At 28.6% G+C, this 11052-nt stretch overlaps 3 non-coding genes across 3 annotated transcripts; all 3 read left to right on the top strand.

The window, feature by feature from the left end:
• The first annotated feature begins 5472 nt into the window (after positions 1–5472).
• ONS95_010781 lies at positions 5473–5543 on the top strand. Its single transcript has one exon. It is a non-coding gene; the product is annotated as a tRNA-Arg (tRNA).
• Positions 5544–6916: 1373 nt separating this feature from the next.
• Positions 6917–6987, top strand: ONS95_010780. Its single transcript has one exon. It is a non-coding gene; the product is annotated as a tRNA-Arg (tRNA).
• A 3054-nt stretch (positions 6988–10041) lies between these two features.
• Positions 10042–10113, top strand: ONS95_010779. The gene has a single exon. It is a non-coding gene; the product is annotated as a tRNA-Val (tRNA).
• Positions 10114–11052: the final 939 nt, after the last annotated feature.

Below are 11052 nucleotides of genomic sequence, written 5' to 3'. Positions count from 1 at the left end.
TCAAAAGGCATTGAAAATAGCCAATTTAACGTTCAGTAATAAGATTAAAACTTTTAATACTATATATGACTTAATAAATAAAGGTTTAAATATAAAAGTTTCAAATGGTACTATAGATCCTCTAGAAGCTAAATTATTTAAAATAGAATTGGATAAAAGAAATATTGAAAGGGATACTTTTTTAAATTTAAAAGAATCTCGGTTCAAAGAATTTTCTAATTTAAATTTTGAAAGTAATGTATCTGAATTACCTAAACCTTTAAATAAAGAGATTATTTCTCCTGCAAAAAGTGTTAGTTCTCCGGATATAAATACTGTAGAAACATCTAACGCTAATAAAGAAGTAAGTGAAGAAGTCTATGAAATAGCTAAAGAAATATTAAGTATGTTTTTATAATCTTTTGTAGTTTATACATATTGTTATGTAGGCTGAAGACGGAAGACGGGTATATGCTATGATGTCAATTGGTGTATTAGGTTTTGTTGTTTGAAGTCATCACATAGAAAAATGAATATTGGTCGTTCATTAATGTGTGTAAGAGGAGCCAAACTCCGGGGAAGCCCTAAAGCTCTAGTAACCAAAGTTGTATTGGAAACGATATGACCGGCCTGATTAATGACTCAGGGTATGGTAATATCATTAGGGATAGACGAAAGAAAAATGGGTGATCGCGGATCTAAATCAGGCATTAAAGTGAATATATATGTCTGTAAAAGAGCAACGAGTAGATGGTTCTCCAGTTTTTAATTTAAGTTAATATTATACGTAGTACTAGTTTTCAACTTATACTATTAACCTTACTCTTTAAGGTAAAATAAGGAGTTTATTAACTGTAAGGTGTACTCTAGTCACCGGGAAACCGGCTTTAGGGCGAAATAACACTTAAGTAACCCTAAATTAAAGATACTGCATTAGCCTGTCTGTAAAGTTAAAAAGTTTTTGTCTTATAAAAAAAAATATAAACCCGAAGTAATTATCCTAACACGTAGAGCAGGAACAATCTAATTATATATCATAATAAAAAAAAAGCTTTTTAATAAAAGATATTCTGTAGTTGCTCCTTATTGATTAGGGGATACAGATCGGTACTCAACCTTCAGGCGAAAGGGTATAGGAGTAGATTACGACTTTTTTCTTTTTAATAGGACTAATATGTAGACGGTATACTGTAGGTTTAGATGTAGATACTAGAGCTTATTTCACAGCTGCTACATTAATTATTGCTGTACCTACCGGTATTAAAATATTCAGTTGGTTAGCTACTTGTTACGGAGGATCTTTACATTTAACACCATCAATGTTATTTGCTTTAGGTTTCGTATTCATGTTCACCATAGGAGGGTTAATAATCCACTTAGCTCTCCCTTTAAAGATCACCATATGCTGGGAACTTCTGACAATTATGCTACTATATATAGTAAAAATGTATAATTTTGAACAATCAGCAGGTAACCAAAAGATAAGTAAAATTATCTGAGTAGGTACCTCAGAGACTAAACGTGGTCCTCATAATATTTTTATGAGAAGATATAGTCCATGAAATAATAATATATTAACTTATAATAAAATAAGTACTGTACGTGCTTATTCAACAAAAAAACAAGATTGCATTGAAGATTTAAACTCTTTAAAGGTATACAATAACTTTAAAGAAGACAGAAAAAAAATCCTGATAGAACAGAAAGATAAGTCTGGTGTTTATTGCCTGATAAATAACATAAATGGACATTCTTATGTTGGAAGTTCTATCAATCTCTCAGCTAGATTTAAAAATTATTTAAATAAAGCCTTTCTTAAGGCTAATCAAAATAGAAATATGCCTATTATAAAAGCCTTACTTAAGTATGATCAGTCTAACTTTTCTGTACATATATTAGAGTATGCAGAAGCTAATGTTTTAACTATAAGAGAAACTTCTTATATAACGTCTGTAATACCTTATTATAATGTTTTAAAACAAGGTTATTCTTCTTTAGGTTATAAACATACAGAAGAGACTAAAGTATTGTTATCTCAATTAGCTAAAAATAGAACACACAGTGAAGCTACTAAAGGGTTAATAGCCAAAGCTTTAACAGGTGAAAATAATCCTTTTTATAATAAAAGTCATTCTATGGAAAGCAAAGTGAGAATGGCTGAGGCTCAAAGTGCTTATCCTGTTTATGTTTATAATTCACATAAAGAATTATTGGTTATATTTCCTTCTGTTTTAACTTTAGCTAAACTTATCAAAAGCAACCATACTACAATTGTTTCATATATAGAAAATCAAACCTTATTCAGAGGAGAGTGATATTTTACTAATTTACCTTATAATATTTATGATTACCCTATGCTGGAGGAATGAACAGGTAAAGATTGTAAGGCACTAGTTTTAGATATGTGTAATAAAAGTCACATTAAAAAAGCTGTGTTTGTGTATGATAAAGATAAAAAGTTTTTAGCAAAGTTTGATGGAGTAACTGAGGCTCAAAGAAATTTAAATATAAATCATGCTACCATTAAAAAATATGCTAATTTAGGTGGCATATATCTTGGTTATATTTTTAGTTATATAAGATTATAAGTTAATATATATTATTCGTAAGTGGAGTTGTTTTAGCTAACGCTTCTCTTGATATTGCATTCCACGATACTTACTACGTTGTTGCTCATTTCCACTACGTTTTAAGTATGGGTGCTGTTTTTGCTCTATTTAGTGCATGATATTTCTGAATACCTAAAATGTTAGGTTTAGATTATAATAGAATGTTAGGTAAAGTACATTTCTGATTACTTTTCATAGGGGTTAATGTAACATTCTTCCCTCAACATTTCTTAGGATTACAGGGAATGCCTAGAAGAATTAGTGATTACCCTGATGCTTTTGCAGGGTGAAATTTAATCAGTAGTTTTGGAAGTATCATTAGTGTTGTCGCTACATGATTATTCTTATATATAGTTTATGTTCAGTTAGTTGAAGGTAAAGCCGCAAGCAGATACCCTTGATTAACTCCACAATTCTATAGTGATAGTCTACAAACATTATTAAATAGAAGTTACAATAGTTTAGAATGAGCCTTAAGTAGTCCACCGAAACCTCACGCATTTGTGAGTTTACCTTTACAAAGTTCTCTGTCACCTAAATCAACGCAAGAAAGCTCTTTTATTTAGGTCGTCATCTTGTAAAAGCGTATCCTGTTATTATAGGTGGTAAAGGCAATTTTCTTTTTACACATAAAGGTCGTAAGATCTTTGACGCAAGTTCGGGTGCGGCTGTTTCTTGTCTAGGTTACAATAATCATAAAGTCATTCTTGCAATAACTAAACAAATAAAAACAGGAGTACCCTATCTGGCTTCTACGTTTTGATCTAGTGGAGTTGTCGAAGCTTTGTGCTACGAACTTATCAAGAGTACTGGTGGAAAAATGAGCAAAGTCTATTTGACTGGATCAGGTTCTGAGGCAATGGAGGCTGCTATCAAGCTGGCTCGCCAATACTTTTATGATCAAGACAATAAAACTAGCCGTTTCAATTTCATAGCTCGTAGGGGTTCATACCACGGTAATACTATTGGAGCTTTGGGTATATCAGGACATGTTGATCGTAGAGCACCTTACATACCATTACTTATGAGAAATGTTCACCATATTTCTTCGTGTAATCCTTATAGACAGCGGTTAAAAGGTGAATCTGATGCAGCTTTCGTAGTGAGAAAAGCTGAGGAACTAGAGGCAAAATTTATAGAGTTAGGTCCGCATACTGTCATCGGATTCATAGCCGAGCCAATAGTGGGTGCCGCTCTAGGGTGTGTACCCTATGTTCCAGGTTATCTTGAAGCAATGCGAGAAGTTTGTCATAAACATGGGGCTCTTTTTATACTTGATGAAGTTATGTGTGGAATGGGTCGTACTGGCACTCTGCATGCATGGCAAGCAGAGGGTATTGTACCTGACATTCAAACGATGGGTAAAGGACTTGGTGCAGGGTATCAACCGATAGCTGCTTTAATGGTAAATGAAAAAATTATCAAGGTGCTAATTAAGGGTAGTGGACAGTTTATACATGGACAAACATACCAAGGTATGCCTATACAAGCTGCAGCTGCTCTTGAGGTTTTACGAATCATCAAGGAAAAAAATTTACTGGACAATATTAATAAACAGGGTGCTTATTTAGAAAGCCGATTAAAAGCTGCGCTGGCTGACCATCCTAATGTAGGAGACATTAGGGGTCGGGGTCTTTTCTGGGGTCTAGAATTTGTTAAAGATAAAAAAACCAAAGAGCCTTTCGAACGTAGATTTAACATTGCGAACAAAATATTAGATTTGGCAATATCATCCAAATTCAACATGACAGTTTATCCTGGTACAGGTACTGTCGATGGTGTACGTGGAGACCATATTATTATTGCTCCTTCATATATAATAAGGAAAAAGGATGTAGATCATATCGTAAATGTTATCTCAGCTGTTGTTAATATTGTTTTCGAACAAATTAACAATGATAGTAAATAGTGGTATAGGTTTATAAAGTTTTTATTTTAACAAAATACTTTGATTATTAATAAAAGTAATAATTAAATAATGCTAGAGGGAACCCCTTTGATTATGGTGTATTATGCTTTTACAAGATGAAATTTAATGAGTCTTTTTGGTTATATTATTAGCGTGATTACTACATGGATAATTTTAAATCTTAGTATAAATAATGATATAATTCTAGTTTTTAATTATTAAACATGTGCGTATAAAGACATCTTTTATTTAACCACCCAGATCTAACCTATACAAAATTTTATTGTTTGTTTTATTTAATTTTATTCGCTATTATTTTTAGATTAGCTTATAAAGTCTAATGTTTCTGGATGTATATATTATGTTGATTAATTCCGTATTAGTCTATATAATATATACAATAGGTATATGCGGTAAATGGTTTTACCTTTTGATCTTAGATCTTAAACCAGAGGTTCGATCCCTTCGTATTCCTATATTTTAGGGCATCGTTTGCTTTTTACGAAGCAAAACAAAAAACTATTATAACAAAAATTTTTATTTAAGATATTTAAATTAAATTCTATTAACATGGATATAATAGAAACTATATATGCTTCAAATTTTATATTATATTTTTAACAAGCAACTTAAACTTATAGATATTTTCTCTATAAAAAAAAAACATAAAAGGTGATACAAGCAGCAAAAATTATTGGAACAGGTTTAGCAACCACAGGCCTTATAGGTGCCGGTGTAGGTATTGGTGTAGTTTTCGGTGCATTAATATTAGGTGTTGCTAGAAATCCTTCTTTAAGAGGTCAATTGTTTTCTTACGCTATATTAGGTTTTGCATTTGCAGAAGCCACTGGTTTATTCGCTTTAATGATGGCTTTTTTATTATTATATGTTGCTTAAGTGCAATCATAATAATATTATATTATACAATTTATATGAATTCGTATATTATATTCATGTTATTAAATATAACATAAACTCTTATTAGCTTAATGGTAAAGCAGGATATTCCTAATATCTTGATCTAAGTTCAAGTCTTAGATAAGAATTTTATTATAAAGTTGCTTATTACAATTTTTATGAGGTAGCAAAACGAAACCTTATTAGTAATGGTCGAGTAATGTACATTCGAAAATAGTAAAATTAAGTTGTATTAGTAATGGTTGAGTAATGTAATTTCGAAAATAGTAAAAAATACATTATTAGACCATTACACTTAAAAAAAGATGAAAACAAAATTATATCTAATGGTACAAAATACAACGGCAACTTTTACATTAGCAAAATTTTGTGGAGCTATTTTAACTGTTACATTTATAGCGGCGATTAAATATTTAATTTCGGGTAGTTTTCATATAGAATATTGTGATTTTTTCAACAATATAGCTATAGGATTATTAGGTTGAACCTTTAACACAGGTATAATAGGTTTATTGTCGGAATATTTAGGTATAAAAGGTATTAATTTCAACTTAAAACAGTTTTTATTTGGCATGGATACTATGGATTTAGGTGAGAGATCTTCTGTCGAAGTTATTAAACCTAAGTTATACAATGCTATGGAAGTTGACTCAGATTCGGGTTCAGGTCTAAAGCCTGATAAAGGTAAAGGTGTAGATAGAGAATTACATCCCAATTACGATAGAAATAGGGGTGGAAGTTCTGGAATCTTTAGAAGTGATATAGGATCTATGGTATTTCCTATTTCTGTATACACACCTAATAAAACTATTGTTCCGCCTGGGTTTAACGTTCCTGGTGGTGAAGTACCTATACAGGATGAAATATGTAAACATATTGATTATAATTCACATATACTTAACCAATTTAAGAGAATGGATCTAAAAACAGCCGTAGAACATAAAAATTTATATTTAAAGTTTATACGAATTTTAGACAGAAAAATGGCTTACGCACAAAGTGTTTATATAAAAATACCTACAATACCTACGACGGAGTACGAATTTAATCTAAAGAATCAAATAGAGAGTGACCTAGAACGTTTCAACAGAGATAAAGTAAGGTCAGAAGCCAAAGCTACTCTGCTTAATTCTAGAATACAATTTCTAGAAGCTCAAATGAATAATAATAATAATAATAATTAGTTTGATGTTTTATAAATAACTTTAAATATTTATCTTGGTTAGTTTGTACAAAAATTTAGGTTTGTTGGTGTATATCTTATATACATAGTTAAGGATAGCAACTTATATATAATTTATACATCAGGGATATGCAGTAGATGGTTCTACGTTTTGATTGCAGATCTTAAATATGGGGTTTGATTCCTCCATATCCCTTATAATACTTATTTAAACCTGCTTTAAATTCATATTTTTACATTTACATGTGTTTTAGCTTACATATGCGTAAAATATTTACTTAGATTATTTACTATATTTATATATATAAATTATTTTATCTCTTATTAGCTCAATGGTAGAGCAGGATACTTCTAATATCTTGATCTAAGTTCAAGTCTTAGATAAGAATAGTTATACATAAAATATTAAATAATAATAGATAAATTGTAGTAAAGTATAAATATATTTATTAATATAAATATTCTTTATACTTAGTGAAAAATTTATTTTTAACCTTATGGTTTAATCTAATAAAATAATTTATTAATTATTTTATATAGATTAAATATAAAAAAGAAAAAAAAATGATTAATCAATGTTATATATACCAACTTTAATTTCCGTTCTAGAAGTATTACTAGTAACTGTGCCTGTCTTATTAACTGTAGCTTATGTAACCGTAGCCGAAAGAAAAACTATGGCTAGTATGCAAAGAAGATTAGGTCCTAATATAGTAGGGTACTATGGTTTATTACAAGCATTTGCTGATGCCTTAAAACTGCTACTAAAAGAGTATGTTTCACCTACACAAGCTAATTTAGGTTTATTTTTTCTTGGTCCTGTTATAACTTTAATATTTTCATTATTAGGTTATTTAGTTGTACCCTATGGGCCTGGTTTATCCTTAAGTGATTTCAATTTAGGTATACTTTATATGTTAGCTGTTTCTTCTCTATCGACGTATGGTATATTACTAGCAGGTTGAAGTGCTAACAGTAAGTATGCTTTTTTAGGTTCACTTAGAAGTACCGCACAATTAATTAGCTATGAATTAATATTAAGTTCAGCTATATTACTTGTTGTTATGTTAACAGGTAGTCTAAATCTTACTGTTAATATTGAAGCTCAAAGAGCTATATGATTTATAATACCTCTATTTCCTGTTTTTATAATATTCTTCATAGGATCTATAGCGGAAACTAACAGAGCACCCTTTGATTTAGCCGAAGCAGAATCAGAACTTGTTAGTGGATTTATGACAGAACACGCTGCTGTTGTATTCGTATTCTTTTTCTTAGCTGAATATGGTAGTATTGTTTTAATTTGTATATTAACTAGTATATTATTCTTAGGTGGTTATCTTTATGATTATTTACCTTTGTTTACATTAATGCAATATATAAATTTTGAATATTATATAAATAATTTACATAATGAAAGCTTATTCTCTGGTCCTTTAATAGAAGGATTATTATATGGTTTAACTTTAGGTGTAAAATCATGTACTATGATTTTTATTTTCATATGAGCTAGAGCCTCATTTCCTAGAATACGATTTGATCAATTAATGTCTTTTTGTTGAACTATATTGTTACCTATTGTTATTGCCTTTGTTATACTTGTACCCTGTATACTATATAGCTTTGAAATAATACCCAGTAATATTTCTTTATTGTAAAAAAATTTCATTAACTTTATGTTTTAATTAAATTAATAAAATCAATAAAAACTTTTAATAGGTATAATATATTTAAAATTTTATTTTAGCGCGGTTTACCTTATAGTTATATATGGTATTAGTAAAGATTAAATTTAATATTTAATCCTGAGGGAAATTTGTGTTTTTTTTTTTTTATAAATTATGTTACTTACACTTTTATTATTAATTCCTATACTGGGTGTATTTACTATATCCACAGGTATGTCTTACGAATTGTCTTTTTTAAACATTAATCGTATTAAAACAATAGCCTTAAGTACTTCTATCGTAAACCTTATAGTATCATTAATTATATTTATACTGTTTGACTTCAGTAGTAACCAGTTCCAGTTTGTACAAGAATATCATGAAATTAGTTCTTTTGATTTTTATTTAGGCTTAGATGGTTTGTCTATATATTTTGTTCTGTTGACAACTATTATCACACCAATTGCATTATTAAGTAATTGGAATTCTATAAATGAAAATGTGAGATCATTTGTAATAATAATTTTATTGTTAGAATCATTATTGTTAGCTGTATTTTTAGTATTAGATATATTATTATTTTATATTTTTTTCGAAAGTATATTACCACCGTTATTTATACTAATAGGTTTATTTGGATCAAGTAATAAAGTAAGGGCTAGTTTTTATCTATTTTTATACACTTTATTTGGTTCATTATTCTTATTATTATCTATATTAGCTATGTCTTCTATAATGGGTACAACAGATTTTGATGCTTTATACAAAACTAATTTTAATTATTCAACACAATTATTTTTATTTTATGGTATATTTATAGCATTCGCTGTAAAAACACCTACGATATTCTTAAATACTTGATTATTAAAAGCTCATGTAGAGTCACCCCTAAGTGGTAGTATAATATTAGCTGCTATTGTGCTTAAGCTAAGTTTATATGGTATTTTCAGATTAATATTACCTTTATTACCTAAAGCTTCTTTAGATTATACATATATTATATATCTTATCGGTGTTATTACTATTATATATGCTAGTTTTAGTACTTTAAGAACAATAGATATCAAAGAACTTATAGCTTATAGTTCTGTATCACACGCAGCTGTTTACCTTATCGGTGTATTTAGTAATACTATACAAGGTATAGAAGGTGGTATAGCTTTAGGTTTAGCACACGGTTTTGTTTCTAGTGGTTTATTTATTTGTGCTGGAGGTGTATTATATGATAGATCTGGAACTAGGTTAATTAGTTTCTACAGAGGTATTGCTCAGATAATGCCATTATTTTCTATCTTATTCTTCATTTTATCTTTAGGTAATTGTGGAGTTCCTCTTACTTTAAATTTTGTAGGTGAATTTATGTCTCTTTATGGTGTATTTGAAAGATTACCTTTACTAGGTGTATTTGCTAGTTCATCTATAGTGTTTTCTGCTGCATATACTATATATATGTTTAACAGAATAGCTTTTGGAGGATCTTTCAGTAAATTTTTCGAAGCTAACATAAGTGATGTTAATAAACGTGAATTTTTTATATTACTTACATTAGTGATATTTACAGTTGTATTGGGTGTATATCCTGCTCCAATTTTAGACGGTTTACATTACTCCGTTTCATCTTTAATATACAATAGTTAAATCTGAAGATTATATAAAAAAATCTTTAACATTAATGTTAAATAAAAACTATAAGTAGCTGTAAAAACCCACATAATATGCTAGGTTTATATTTTTCAAATATAGATATTTATTACTATTAAAATAATATAAACTATAAAGGGATTAGCTTAATGGTAGAGCAACCGTTTTACACACGGTAGGCTAGGTGTTCAAGTCACCTATTCCTTAATCTTTTATATATAGTAATATATGTAAAGGAAAATTTACATGTGTCAGAATAATCTTTATATTTAATTATATAATAATGTAAAAATAGATAACTATAACATTGAAAAATATAAAAAATATAATATGCCACAATTAGTTCCATTCTATTTTATAAATCAGGTAACATTTGCTTTTATATTACTTGTAATTATGATATACGTATTTTCTAAATTTATATTACCAAGATTTGTACGATTATTTATTACTAGAATATTTATAAGTAAATTATAATATTTATTATAATTTCTCTCTTTTCTGTTATGTTAAACGTCATATTTAACCCTTATAGGTTTATAAACAAATATAACGTTTAACATATAGATTCAAAGTACCTCGTAATTAAAAATTTAAGCATATATAAAAAGGTTATAATATAGGTTTAAAGTTATTCGCAATTAAAGTTTTAGTCTATAAAAAGGATTAAGTTAGAATATATCAATAAAAATAAAAAAGTAAACTAGCAAATGTCTAATTTAGCTTATACAACAATCACAAGTCCCTTAGATCAGTTTGAAATTAGGAACTTATTAAGTTTAGATGCCCCTATATTCGGTAATTTACATATATCATTAACTAATATAGGATTATATTTAACAATAGGTGCTTTCTTTGTATTAACATTGAATGTTTTAGCTACTAATTATAATAAAGTTGTAAGTAATAGTTGATCAATAAGTCAAGAAACCATTTATGCCACTATACATAGTATAGTAACAAACCAAATAAACCCTACTAAAGGACAAATATATTTCCCTTTTATCTATACTTTATTTATATTTATATTAGTAAATAATTTAATTGGTATGGTACCCTACAGTTTTGCCTCAACAAGTCATTTCATATTTACTTTTGCTCTTAGTTTTACTGTAGTGTTAGGTGCAACTATATTAGGTTTCCAAA

Source organism: Cadophora gregata (assembly GCF_030347475.1).
Source record: "Cadophora gregata isolate MNR1 chromosome Unknown scaffold_45, whole genome shotgun sequence".
Taxonomy (NCBI): Eukaryota; Fungi; Ascomycota; class Leotiomycetes; order Helotiales; family Ploettnerulaceae; genus Cadophora; species Cadophora gregata.
This window is presented reverse-complemented; position numbering and strand designations above follow the sequence as displayed.